Below are 14,129 nucleotides of genomic sequence, written 5' to 3' on the forward strand. Positions count from 1 at the left end.
TTTTTTTTTTCATTTCTCACCCAATACCTTTGTAACTTATGGCTTGCTCTTTGTTTTATGGGCTCTATTCCCACTGATCAGCTTGCTGCCGATGATTGTGCAGGCTTTCACAGGATAACACTGAGCACCACCGCCTGGAGGTTCTGCGGTGTCCAGCTCAGTCCCATCCCCACCAGATTTATTGCCCTTGCACTTTCTGTATCTCTGCTCACTGTGCTTCCTTCTCTTACTATGTCTCTCTTCTCCTTTCAAACTCTGCCTTCAAGGCCTGATTTGCAGCTTATCTCCCCTGTACCTACTCTACAACTCTGGCCTCAATCTGAATTGGCCTGGGTAGGTGCCAGCTGGCACTAACCGCTGGAGGAGAAGTAAGCTCATGAGACCCCCAAAGGTATTCTGGTTCCTCTCTAAAATCCAAACAAACCCATTGTTCCTTCTGTAATCTCAAAGCATTTTCATATGGGTCCTTTCATTTAATTGCAGTATACCCCTAGGAGAGCTGTGATCACCTGTACTGGTCTCTTGCCAGACTCAGAAGTATTGGAGGGCAGGATCCTTGACTTAGTCTTATTTTTGAATGCCTAGTTTCTAGCACAGAAGTTAATTTTAGCTTTATGTGCATGTGGTCAAACCTAAATCTTGACTATTCCATCCCTCTCCAGACCCCCACTTCTGACTACATTTATCAGTTTCAAGAGTATTGTAGTCTACTTAGAAGTATCATAAAATGTATTTCTACATCCATAGAGTATACAGAATACATAGTTCTATTTAAATAAACAATGTATCTGTCACCTAGGTTAAGCAATAAAGCAACTCTGCCTACAAAATAACTCCAAGATGATGATCAAGACCTTAGAGGTTCACAAGCTCACCTTTCCTCCCACCCTGGAAGTAATCACTACTTCATTTTTTGTTGTAATCACACTAATGTTTCTCTATATTTTCACTCATTCCAATCGCTCCAAGCAAGACATTTTAGCTTTGAATAGCAGTAAAAACCCCAGGCTAGCTGAGGAGAGGCAGTGATTATTGCAATCAAACAACTGGAGAGAAGCCAAACAGGCACAGCTTCCTCAAGCGTTTACTAGTCAGATGGCTCTGAGTAAATTCTTGAAAACACAAGCCGCTGGTGGTTAGGAAGCTGTTGTGTGAACGGTTACTCAGTGTCCTGACATAAACTATGCAATCTCTATCGACTGACATATTCCAGATAGAGATGGAAGTGCTCTGAAAAATCAGAATTTCCACGCTCACTTATGTTATGACCTCCCTTTTTTGTAATATCAAAATATTCTAAGCAACCATCAGTTTACAACCAGATTGCCTTAGCCTCATAAGGCGCTGCCTGGCTCAGGTGAGCAAGCACTGCCCAAGACAGGAAATTCCTCTAGAAAGCAAAAAATAATAGTACAACTGGCTGATTAATAAAAACAATTATAACAAAATCAATATTGTAAGACAAGGCAGTACTAGATCGTGCTAAAACAATAATTAAAGTTCTTTCAGTGCCCCGACCAGAACCCAAATCTTATCGCTCTACTGTCTTACTTAAGCTTTTATTGCTGAGTCTTTAAATGAGGAATCTTACTATCTCCCTTTTATCTACCAGAAAATTCCTCCATTCTAGTCTTCAACTTTACCTTCTTTCACAATTTCTCCTTGGCCCACGGCCTCACCTTATCCCTCTTCTCATCTCCAATCCAGTCTCCACCCTAACCCTTGACTTACTTTACCCTCTAAGATGTCTCAATAACAATGAAGATCATTAAGTAGCATCTAAGGTTTAAAGGGACTTTATTTTAGCCAATAAACACTGTAGTAAATATAACAATGTTAGCCTTAAAATTTTATGAATTTATGTACCTATCTTAACTTTAATAGATTGATTTTAAGAATAATGAATGTTATATCTCAGCTAAAGGGCCATCAGCCCAGTTCATGTGCTGATGTCATCCCACTGCTTGCTCCTAACATGTAAAATAAACTTCTGCTAAGAGCAGAACAGGAAGACTTGCACCCAACTCCGATTCCCGTGTCTTCTTTGCTCCCCTTTCCCCTTTTTGTCCTTTTCCCCCTTTTCTAGGAATCTCCGCTGGCTGATGCAGCTCCCACCTTGAGACTCTGCCAGTTCTGCCCTCCAATAATCCGTGATCGGGGAACAAAGGGTCTCCGACAGTGTCCCCCGGAACCATGGGCATGGGCTATTCTGCATTTTCTGCTTCCAGGGCCAATCTCCAGCTCTGAGGAACAGGTCAGGGCACACCCACACCCCTCCTACCTCAGTCAGCCAAGTGCAGGGACCAGAAATGTCATCAGCACAAGACAAGTTAAGTACAGATAAGTGCCTAGCTCAGGCTCATACGAGCATTATGTCCACAATTTAGAAACAAAGATATGAGAGAGCTCTGTACAGAGAATTACACTGCTCTAGTTGATGGAGCAGAATTCTCTCACTTCACTATCATCTAGGACATTTCATTTCCCCTCTCTTCTGGGTTGGAGCCCCTGATACCCCTCTCTCTGTGACCCCACCACCACCACCATCTCTGTTAGAATAGGCTACACTGTTGTAACAAAGACATGCTAGCATGACAGGAGCTTTTTTCTCTCATAACAACACAGAGACAGGCAGCTGGCTTTGCTCCTGAAGTAAAGCTCAGGCAGGGTGGTGCCAAGAGAAAGAGACCAGATATCAAAGGAAAATGAGCACAATGTGTCATTCCATTGTTCAGTCTTTCATATTTCTTCCATAGGTTTTAAGAAAGAGAGAATGGCATATAATATTTTTCAAACCTTGCTTACCTGAAAATCATTTTATTGGTAGTTCATTGGGTAGAGTTTCTAGTTGGATGTCATTCTGCTGAGGATACTTGAGGATACTGCTCATGTCTTTTGCTCTCTGTGTGGCCATGAAGATGTCTGAAGTCGTTCTGACTATTGGTCCTTTGTCGATAGACTCTTTAGTTTCTTGTTTGCTTCATACTCTGCAAGCTTTCAACATCTTTCCTTTGACCCTGCGCTCTCAATTAGTGTGGCAATGAGCCTAGGGTCTATTTTTAGACATATTGGGGACAACTCAGAGGCATGGAGAGTCCATTCAATCTGACAACTCCTATTCTTCACTTAGATCTTCTTGGATTATTTGTGCCAATGGATCAAATATGGATGGATGATTTAATGGATTTTATTAGATTATTTGATTTCCTCCCATCCATTTTCTCTGTGTTCTTTTCCTGGAACTCCTCATTTCATCTTGTTATACTTTCTATCTGTATTTTTTCCCAAGTGATTTACTCATTTTTATGATTTTACCTTTCTATTGAGTTTTCAATTTCTGATACTGTATCTTTTATTTCTAATAAGGCTTCAGATGACTTTTTTCTTATTTCTAGTAATTCTTTCTTGTCCCTAGTTGTTTTCTTTTTTATTCTTATTTTTATGGGTACACTCACTCCTTTTTTCTCTGAGAGGATATTAATTGTAGTTGGGGCTTTTCTAAATCTGTATGATTACTACATTTTCTTTTTTTCTCACGAATCCCTAGTTCTGTTTCTGCTTTACATTTGAATTTCTTCCTCAAATGTGTTGCGATCTGACTATCCATAAACATTTAAGAAGGTGATACCAACCACTAGTCAGAAGATTTGCATTTACACCCTGGGATTGTCAACTGTGTGCTGGACCTTAGGATCATTCAAATGTCCCTTCAGCAAGGTCTCTGACATTGCCCAATGTAAACTTTCACTGGGCTTTTCCTTTTTTCAATAGCACTTATCACCTAACATGTTGTTTTATTTGTTTCTTTTGTTTACTGCTTCCCCACTACAAGGCCTTTAAGAACAAGAATTTGTGTCTGTTTATTCACTGTTCTCTCAGCAGCAGCAAAAAGACAGCCAGGACACAGTAAGTTCTTGAAAAATACCTGCTTTGAAAGGACAAATGAATGATCAGATAGAGATGCCCCCTCCAAATGTTTTATTTATTTACTTTTTAAGCCACTTATGTTGGGGGCTGGACCTTAGCTGACAAGCAGGGGAGGGGGGCAGGACTCGGTAGCCCCTAGACTCATATCATCTCATTTTTTTTTAAAAGATTTATTTATTTATTTGTACATACAGAACTGGGGTACAGGCCAGAAGTGCAAGGGCGATGAGAGGCTTCACCAGAGACAGAGTGGGGAGCAGAATAAGCAGATGGATAAAATACACTGCTGAGGAGAGCAGCGGGCAGGTCAGGAGAGGTCTGCTGCACCATGTGGTCACCTCTGGGGCAGGCAGGAATCGAACTCATGCGGAAGTGGCTTTAGCTTCTCAGTGCTGTGCTTTAACCCACTGCGCCACCAGGGAGGACCCATGTCATCTCACTTTTATGGGCACTTTGTTGAGTAACTGTGATATGCAGCAATAGAAAGGACTGTCTGTTGGATGATGGTGCCAATGACCATCCAAAGACCATCGAGAGGTTGGAGAGGAAAGCAACAAAAATAATCAGGCAAAAAAAAAAAAAGTCATGGTGAAATCTCTACTGCTGTTTCCTTAAAAAAGCATGTGATCCAATCCCAGACACATGTCTCATTTTAATAAGTACCTTCAGCCCAGCTGCTTCCAGCGTGTCTCTGTAGGGGCTCCTGACAGCCATTCCTCCCAGAACAACAACAACTGGAATGAGAACAACAACTGGAATCGATAAATGAGACCTCTGTGGCCCAGATCATACTATTTATATCCCCAGTGACTCTTATGAGGTCATATCTTGACATTGGTAGTGAGAGCAAGTTCACTTTCTAATTTACCACACTCTAACAATTGTTATTGAATCCAGGGTAATAAAGAACTGGACTCCTGAGATAGCTTAAGAAAAATTCAGTCTTCAGTCTTCTGCTATTCAGAAAAATTAATAGCAGTCTTTTCTTATTAGATGCATTGAACATTTGAAGGGCTAGAATTTAATATTACTAGTTACCAGAAGAGAATTAGATTTTGGTGCCCTTAAGCACAGGTGATTATCAAAAATGGGTCTATACTTATGCACAGACTTATATTTACTACCTGCAGGTGACTTTTCTGGCAAGCTGTGCAGAGCTGGAGAAGGGAGGAAAGAAGAAATGTATCACGAGAGGTAGTACAAGTGCAGTATTTTGTGTTGTCACAGTGGTTTAAACTCAAAGTTCATAGAGAACTCTGGAGTTGCACTTTGTACACCTGGGATTTTATTTTCAGTGGTTCTTTCAGATCAGTCTTCCCTCCCAGCCCTGTAGCCTCTGGGTTTCTGAAGTTGAGCTTTCTCAAGAGAGAGTAGAGCTGTGGAGCAACCTACTTTCTTACTCTTTTCTTGTGTGCCTTGTGAAGCCAACAACACTTCATACAAAAATTTACGAGTTGTTTTTGAGGGGGTGGAGTTTGCACTCTGTCTGCCATTACTCTTCTTCGAAGTCCTCCTGAGGGTTGGATATGGATGATCTTTAACACAATCTGCCCTGAGGTCTAGCCAGAGGTGCCAAAGGGGATCAGAGAATGCACTCTGGAATAGAAGATAGAAGACTCCTGGAAGACTTTAAATAGAGAACTCAGCTGGAACCTGTGACCTGGAACTCAGCTAGAACCTGTCCCCCAGTGTCTAAAGCATGACTCCTGAGGCTGACAAATTGACTGTGCAAAGTTGACTCTGAGTGCTGTTGATCAGCAACCTGCTTGGAATGTTTGGAAGTAGGTGGTCATACACACCACTGGAAAACTGGTCAGTGGGAGGAAAGAAAAGAAGGGCCCCAGGATGCCTCCAGGAAGGGAAGAGGTGGGTGGCTCAGGCAGACTAATTGCAGGTTTCCTGGAGAGGAGTCTTACTTTTTCCCTAATCCAGAAAGCCCCAAACAGACAGCCCTAGAACCACCTTGGAAGACAAATCACCCCACCCCTTGTGGGTCAAGTGCAGTCCAGTGGCTGATAGACTGTCCTTGATCTAACCAGAAAAATCCACCTCATCCAAGTGAAGGCAGGAACAATAGAAGCCAAGTGCTTCATAAAGGCCCCTGCTGTGACAGAAGAGAAATGCCCTCTTGATAGGTATTTGAGGAATGAGATAAGCGCTCCCCACCCAAGGGTGGTCTTTAGTATGAGGATGCTTAACTCCACTGAGTATTTTGTCATGCCAGGAGACTGGGCTGTGTGACATGCAGAGCCCTGGGAGGAGGGGGCTTCATGTTGCTGAGAGGCCCGAAAATATGTACATAGATAGTCCATTTTCTACACATTTATATAAAAAGAGGTGGCGTTCTCTCTCTCCCTCCCTCCCTCCCTCCCTCCCTCTCTCTCTCTCTCTCTCTCTCACTATAGCTTTCACTGCTTCTATTGTTTCTAATATTCTAACAACAGTAAACAATTGATTTACCCTATTAGAAGTTCTTAGTTTAGGGCCCTCCCTGGTGGCATAAGGTGTTAAAGCACAGTACTATGAAGCTATATGCAGCCACTGCAACATGAGTTTAATCCCCAAAAAAGGACAGGACACTACAGAGGTGTGGCAGACCTCTCATGTCCCACCCACTGCTCCCCTCAGCAGTGTATTTCAGTCAATCTGCCTGTTCTGCTCCCCACTCTGGTGAATTTTCTCACTCTGCACATCTCTTGCCTGTACCCTAGTTCTTGTATGCATAAATAAATAAATCTTTAAAAAAAGATAAAATGTAAAAAAGAATTTGTCAGAACATTTAATAGGCCCACATTAAGTACCCATTATTCCAAAGCATTTAATTAGCAGTACTTCCTTCAAGAAGCACCTGTCAGCATTCATTTAAGATTAACAAGCATTAAGTGTTGACCTATAACCCATTCCTTCCCTCCCTAACTCAGTTTGCATGTCCTTTCTTGCTTTTTTGTGGTTAACTACTACAAGTGAGCTTGCTCAACAGGTATATCGCGTCACTGCCTGCTCTTTCTTCCATGTCGGCATCACTGTCATTAACTTTGAGCTGATAACAGGCAGAAGTCCGAGGTTTTGCCACAAAGACATGAAATCCATAGCCTTCATCTGCTGGTTCAATTTAACTGTCATCATAATACAATGTCTGTGCCGAGAGTCCTTATTAGCAATAAAGGCCCTAGGAGGCCTTTATGACTGTGGAGGGACATCCTGCAGACTGGACTCTCAGGAAGTCAGACTCCAGGACACTGTGAATAGCAGCAAGCACGCCTCACCACACACACACACACACACACACACACGCACACACAGGGGTTAACGCTTGTTCTTCACAAGTGTGTACTTGTTTGGTCGTAAGACTGTATTGTGGGGGATGAATGGGGGTGTTAACAAATTCACAAGGAGGTATGGGAAGCATTTACCCAGAAATCAGTTATTTAGTTGTCATACAGTTCTGTTGCCTTCATGGAAGTCATGTTACTAATTTTCAGTGTTTATTGAGGAAGAAAGCTTTTTTCTGGCTACCTATGTTTTCCTTTTTCCTTTCTTTTTTCCTTTCTCCCTTCCTTCCCCTCTTTTGTCCCCACAACTTTACTGAGTGATATTTTGTAGTTGATGTAATTCACATCTCACTGGCACAATTCAACGAAAGAATGTTTATCTAAGCTTCATGGCTCCTATAGGAATGGAATAAGGCCCTGAAATTTCTGTTCTAAGGATAGATTTTTATAGTTAAGAAGCTACATGGACTGAATTGATATCTTGGTAAGGTTATTTCCTCGCTCTGTGCCAGTAATTTGCTTAGAGCAAATTACTTGGGTTCTGATGATGAGAATCAAACTTAATTAGATTGGCTAATTAAATTAACATTAATTAAAATGAAAGAATTAACAGAAAGCTCACTCCCTGGCTGTTGAGGCTGAACAGGCCCTGCCAGCCAGCTACCCTCCTGTTTCATACCAACATGGATCAGTCTGGAGTTACTTACTGCAGATCCTAACCACAGGCCATATATTAGAAGAATCATGATTAGATTAGCCTTGGAGTAGTTCCCTGGGATTAGGGTGGGCTAAGATCAGGAAGGGGTGATGAACTTGAGGTCACCAAGATCTTGGAGGCAGCCTTGACAGGAAGTTCAGGCAGGTCTGGCTCCATTTGTCTTTCCGTCTTTCCAGCTTGCACAGTCAACCTTGAGAGGTACCTGTTGAAGATACCTTCTGCTGTCAGCTGCATTCTTTCTTTTTGATGTTATTGTTTCGTAGCTGCTTCTACAAGCTGTTTGCTAGTTGGCAGAAACAAGGGTTTTTCAGTCAAGTCTGGGTTCCTCCTGGCTTGGCTACTTATTAACTACACGACTATAGGCTGTCACTCACTGTGCTCATTTTAGAATGGAAATACTGACAGCACCTAGCTCGTGACATTCTGGGACAATGCATTAATTTTTATAATTGTAACACTTGTACTTACAGGATACTAACTCTGTGCAAGATGCTAATTTCAGTATGTTATGTGTATGACTACATTTACTCCTCCCAATGACACTCTGAGGTTGCTACACCCATTCACTCCACTTTATAAACCAGTGAAATCCACAGAGATCACTTTGCCCATCTCCGGGGACACAGTGAGAGTGGGCGAGGGGCCGAATCAACTGACCTGACCTCATCACTTATGGACCAATCACCCCACCATATACTTTCCTGTGCAATCTTGTCTCCTGTACAGGAATTACATATGCCAGGCACTTATCAATAGTCAGTGGTAATGCTGGAATAATAAATGGCACTCCAACGCCCTCGTCTCACTAGTTTATGAGTCCATGTCAACAGCAATGATGATTTCTCTTACTTAAATGTCCACCAGCAGGACACAGGCCCCACATCCAGTGAGGGCAATAAAAGACTAAGTTTTGCAGGTGGTAGTATTGGTGATGGTGGGTGTGCCGCTTAGGAAAATGCCCAGATAATACTTGCAAGACCTTTATTTATTTAAATGATCCTCTTTACATTTGAATTTTTCCCAAGAAAATTAAGTTATGTAGCAATGCACACTGTGATCTGCCCTCCTGCCCATCACTAGGGGTTCTGTCCCTGGCATCTCAGAGATTTTGGTAGTTACTCCAAGCCAAAGTGTCCAAGTTCACTCTGAGACAATTCACTCCTCAGAGGAAGTGCCCATAAATTTAGAAGACCAACCCTGCCCCTTTTTCAACCAAGAAACAAGAACATTTACAGTGAATTTGTTAGCTTGATTTGGAAACTTATATATTTTTGTCTTTTTTTTTGTTGCATACTAATTGTAATGAAGTTGCTTTCCATTAAAGATCTTATATGTTTTGTCTGGATGCGGTGGATGGCAGAATCTATTTTGAGCAAGGAGGTTTGGGGGTTTCAGGGTGCCCCTTTTCCTGCCCTGTAACAGAGTCACATAGAGTGATTTTTAAAAAGGCTATGCAAAAATAAAAATTATCTATAGAAACACTAGCTTTATGAAAACTGAAACTGAGGAAGTTGTATTATTTTTTCTACAGTCTTATATTTACAAAAAGAAAAGGAAAAAAGCAAGATCCTGGCAGTCAGGAGAAGGGAAAAATACTAGAAGTCTGAAGCAGCCTGTTTGAGAAGGAAGCTGTTACTTAGTAACTCTGCGACCTGTGATAAGAGTTCCCAGGCTCAGAAACTGGTTGAACAGAACTTTGTCCTACAAGGTCCTCTAGTTTAAAAGATTCTTTCTGACTATGTGCCAATATTGCTTAAAGGTGAGTTGAATCTCTTTTCCTTTCTTTTTAATGAGAAGGTCACAAAAGGGTAGCCAGTTTTCTAAGGAAAAGGAGAAATTTTGTGATAGTAATGAAAGCTGTCATTATGAGCAAAGAGTTTGATGGATTCATATTTCCCATTTAAATTCTTTTATAGGTGCAAATAGGACTGCTCCTTAGTCCTTTCAAAATTTAATGTTATATGAATTCATTGACAGTTCACAGACTTGGACCTTCTCTTGGGCCCAAGGATGAAAGTCACTGCCCACAGTATAAACCCTGAGAAACTCTTAACCTCCAGGAGGTCAAGATAATAGGAGGTAACCCGAAGGTGATCCGAGAATGCCTGAGTCCAGACCTCGTATTGGAGGAAGGAATGCAGGGGAGGCATCACAAGACTAAGTCACACAAAGGGGACAGGTAGAAGGGACTAGTGCAGCAATTGACACAGCCAATAACATCAAGATCCCAGGCACCCAAGCCAGGCACCTGCCTAGTGCCCATGTGAAGACAAGGACATGGAGATGGCGATGAAGCTCACTGGGGAATCTCTGTCCTCTCAGAGTCTATTCAAAACCAACAAACTTAGGTGCACAAGGAGTGAGCCCCTCCCAAAGAGAAGCTGCGTACATCTGGACAGTCTCTCCACCAGCATGGGGCAGCTGCTGCCCACCTGTGCCTACGCAGGTGCTCCTTTCCACCCACGCTCCCTCTGCAGGGCAGCAGCCTCCTGCCTGCCCGTGACCTGTACCATGCCAGGACCTTTCTGGCCTCCCTCTGTGGAGGCCTCTCTCCTAAGACCGCCTGCCTGCCACCATGCAGGTCTCTTTCCCTGCAAGCCTGTCCCTTTCGGGGCAGCTCTTCCTGCCCACTTGCACCTATCAAAGTGTCTTCCCCTCTCCCGTCTCTTTCTAATAAACTTCCTCTTTAAATATAACTGAGTATCTTTCTCATGAAGAATCTTGCCATATGCCGCTGAAAAAGAAGCTATGGTGAAACCTTTACCAGAGTGAACACAAGGACCCCAAACTCAAAAAAACGACATCACCCAATGTCCTGAGCCGCTTCTCAATGCCCAACAAAGAGAATTCAGTTTAGGAGTTTCAATTTGGTTTGGCTGTTTCACAGGCCCAAGCCTCGGGGAAACTTGTGAAACAGAATTAGAACAGTGGAGGGTGATAGCTAATAACCAGTGGGTAGGGAGGTCAAGGATGCATGGGCCTGGTGAACAGCATAGGTCAAACTGGTGGCCCAGGGGTTAGGGGAGGAGAAAGCCTGGACTATCTGCTACCCCACACCCCAGGAAAATAGAATTATTTCCAGATTCTCAAAGGGAGACTGTGGCCTTGCAACATCAGCAAGGCCTGAGAACTTGTTTCAAATGCAGATCCTCAGCACCAACAACAAAGATGAGCCCAGCCTTCTGTTTTAAAAGCCCTGCAGGTGATTTCAATGTTTGTCAAGGTTTGAGAATAACTAATTTAATGAATCACTACATTGGAGACACTGAAGCAAACCTCCCGTAGGTGGGATTAAGAACAAAGGTTGCAATGCATGTCATCTTTCTATAAGAAAGGGGTTTTACACATGTTCATTGCATTATTATTCAGGACAACTTAAGTGCCCAGTTTACAGATGGCTAAAGTAGATGTGGGCTCTAAATGGATGTGTACACTACAATGTGAACACATTATTTAGCTATTCAAAAGAGATGAAATACTACCATTTGTGATATGAACGGACCATTTCCAGATCCTTAACTTAATCCACCAATATTGGGGTTTACAGGGTTAAAATGTTAAGGGGAAGGATGTCCTAAAGGAACTCTGCAGAGTCTTGCTGACTCCACTCCCTACTCCAGCTTTCTGGACTCCACCCCCTACTCCAGGGATTGGAAACTACAACTCCCAGCAGTACCAGGGAAAGAACTGCGAGGACCCCAGGGAGGAGCTAAGCAGGCATTCTGGGACTTTGGGGGATAAATAGGGCACCATTTCCTATTGCTTTCTCGCTGGCAAAACAGCCTTCAGTTAGTTTGTTACCAGAGCTTCAAGTCAGCTGAGCTGGTAAGCTATTCCAGTTACTTTGTATCCCTCTCTCTTTCCCTGGGTTGTTTCCCGTTCTTTCCACCTTTTGTTAGTGTTTTGTCCCAACTTCTGTGACCACCGGCAAGAAAGAAAGGCCGGAGGGTGACCACCAGCAAGAAAGAAAGGCCGGAGGCAGAAAGGCTGAGCAAGCAGAGTTTATTGCTCCAGGACGGCAGCTGAGACGAAGCCCCTAGAGTGGGGTCCGCAGCTACTGCCAACTCAATAAGGGGGGAAGGTTCTCTTATATAGATTCTATGTTCACATTCCAAAGGGGTGACTCATCACTATGTCCCTTGATGTAAGGCCCAGTTTGTTATCACCTTTATCTAGTTCCATTGAGGATGCAAGATCTCGTTAATTGGATGCATGGCCAGTTTATTACCCCCATATCACCTTTGGATGCAAGGCCTGATTTATTACTGCCCTTATCTAGTCCCTCAGTAAATCTCTCATTTGGTCACTTCCAACAGTTGGAAACCCATTTTGACCCTTTTGTGTGTGTCTACAGTACACTGAATTTTAAGCATGTGGGTGAGGCCCCATAGACAGGTGGCCCAGTTCACACTGGGGTGCCCTGTAACAAAAAGAGCTCAGTAACTTCCTCTCTTGGAATAAGGATGGCAAGTTTTAAATATATAAGGGGAAACTGAGGAGTTGCCATGGAAACTGGGCCCCAGTTGGTTGATAAGGGAACCAAGTGACTGTTATTGAAACAGGGTCATAAAGCCCACCTGTGGCTACTAAAAGCTGATGTAAATTCTAAAGGAATACAGGGATTAATCATGTGACATTCCAGTAGATAAACAACCTGCATAGACCCTGGGGCCTAAATCTTAGAAAGCCCACAAGTTCAGGGCATAAAAATGCTCCAAAATTCCTCTCTCTCTCCCCCTTCAACTCTTTGCGGGAAATTCTACAAATCCATCTTTACTACTTTCCATACTGCTTTTGGTGAATTCTTTCACCCCTGCTACCTTGGCATCCCGTCATGGTCCATTTTTCCCCCCAGCAAATCCCTTCTGCCATAAAAGTTAACATTCACAGGTTCTAGGTATTAAGATGTAGACATATTTGGGAAACCATTATCCAGCCCTACCATAGGAAGGACGGTGAGGATCTGTGTGTCTTTGTGTTCACAGAAATCAGCGTAGTCACGAAGAGAAGGGAATGACAGTGATTACCTACAGGGGTTGGGATGTGGAGTGAAGGGAAACAGACCCAGGTCTTTCCAATTTATCTGCATTATTCTGTATTTTGAGCTTTGAGTCAGGCAGATATATCACTTCTGATAAAATGTTAACATTGAAAAGTAAAAGCAATAGAAAAAAACTTTTAAACAATTTTTGGCTGTTGAACTGTTAAGTTTGAATATGTGGCAGACTGAACTGTCACGGTGCCCTCACTCCTTGCTGAGTAGGAGCTTTGGGAGATTTGATTAGATAAGGGCTGCAGTAAGGCTACCACTGGACCACAAAACCCAGCACCATGACCAGAAATACCAGTCCAGCTCCAGGAATGCAGAAGCAGTGTTAGGACATTGTGTGTCAAAAGCCAGTGCCCAACCAGACTGCCCAGCACATAATTGGTGCAAAAGGGCACCCCAATTAAGAAAGCCCACAAGAGAAATATAAAAGAGAAGCGCAAATCCTTCCTCTTGCACAGATGTATATCTTCATCTCGTTCCCTGCTCCATTGCAGGGTGTTTCTATAAATCCACATTTTCTGTCCTCCCCTTGTGTCTGGTAAAGCCTTTTACCCCTGTGACTCTGGCTTCACCCTATTATTACATCACCACATAAATCACTAGGAACTTTGAATCACAGTGGAACAAGGCAATGGGGGAGCTATTGCTATCCAAGGAAGGACAGTGCTCAAGAGGACAGGTCACTGTGGATTTTCACCTGCACGCATAATTGCAAGACCAGTCAGGCTCAGAGAACAGTAGCAATGGGGTTTATTTAACAAACAGGGGAAATACAGAGCTACTAGGGGCACCTGTGACCTGCTATGTCACCCTTGATAGTGTCCAAAGTGTCCAGAACTGTCCAGTTCCAAACAAAAAGGCTGCTGATCGTAGATGGCACTGTCTCACCAACAAAGACCTAGAGTCATTGGCAGCCAGAGGTACTCACAGGCAGGAGCCAATAAGAGGCTGCAGCAGCTACAGCCACAGTCTGAAGGTTGGGATGGACTGCACCAGACGCTGGACCAGACAACAGCAAAGGCAGCAGCCCCAAGGTGTTGCAGGACCATCTGTTAAGCAGCAATTTGAGATATGAAGTCCAGGGCCCTTGGTGCACTTTCTAGGCAGTGGCTGGGACAAGACCAGAAGCAAGTTCAGCCTCTGGAGCTGCAAAAACCCTTGG

The sequence above is a fragment of the Condylura cristata genome, unplaced genomic scaffold (genome assembly GCF_000260355.1).
Source record: "Condylura cristata isolate star-nosed mole 26May11 unplaced genomic scaffold, ConCri1.0 scaffold00007, whole genome shotgun sequence".
NCBI lineage: Eukaryota > Metazoa > Chordata > Mammalia > Eulipotyphla > Talpidae > Condylura > Condylura cristata.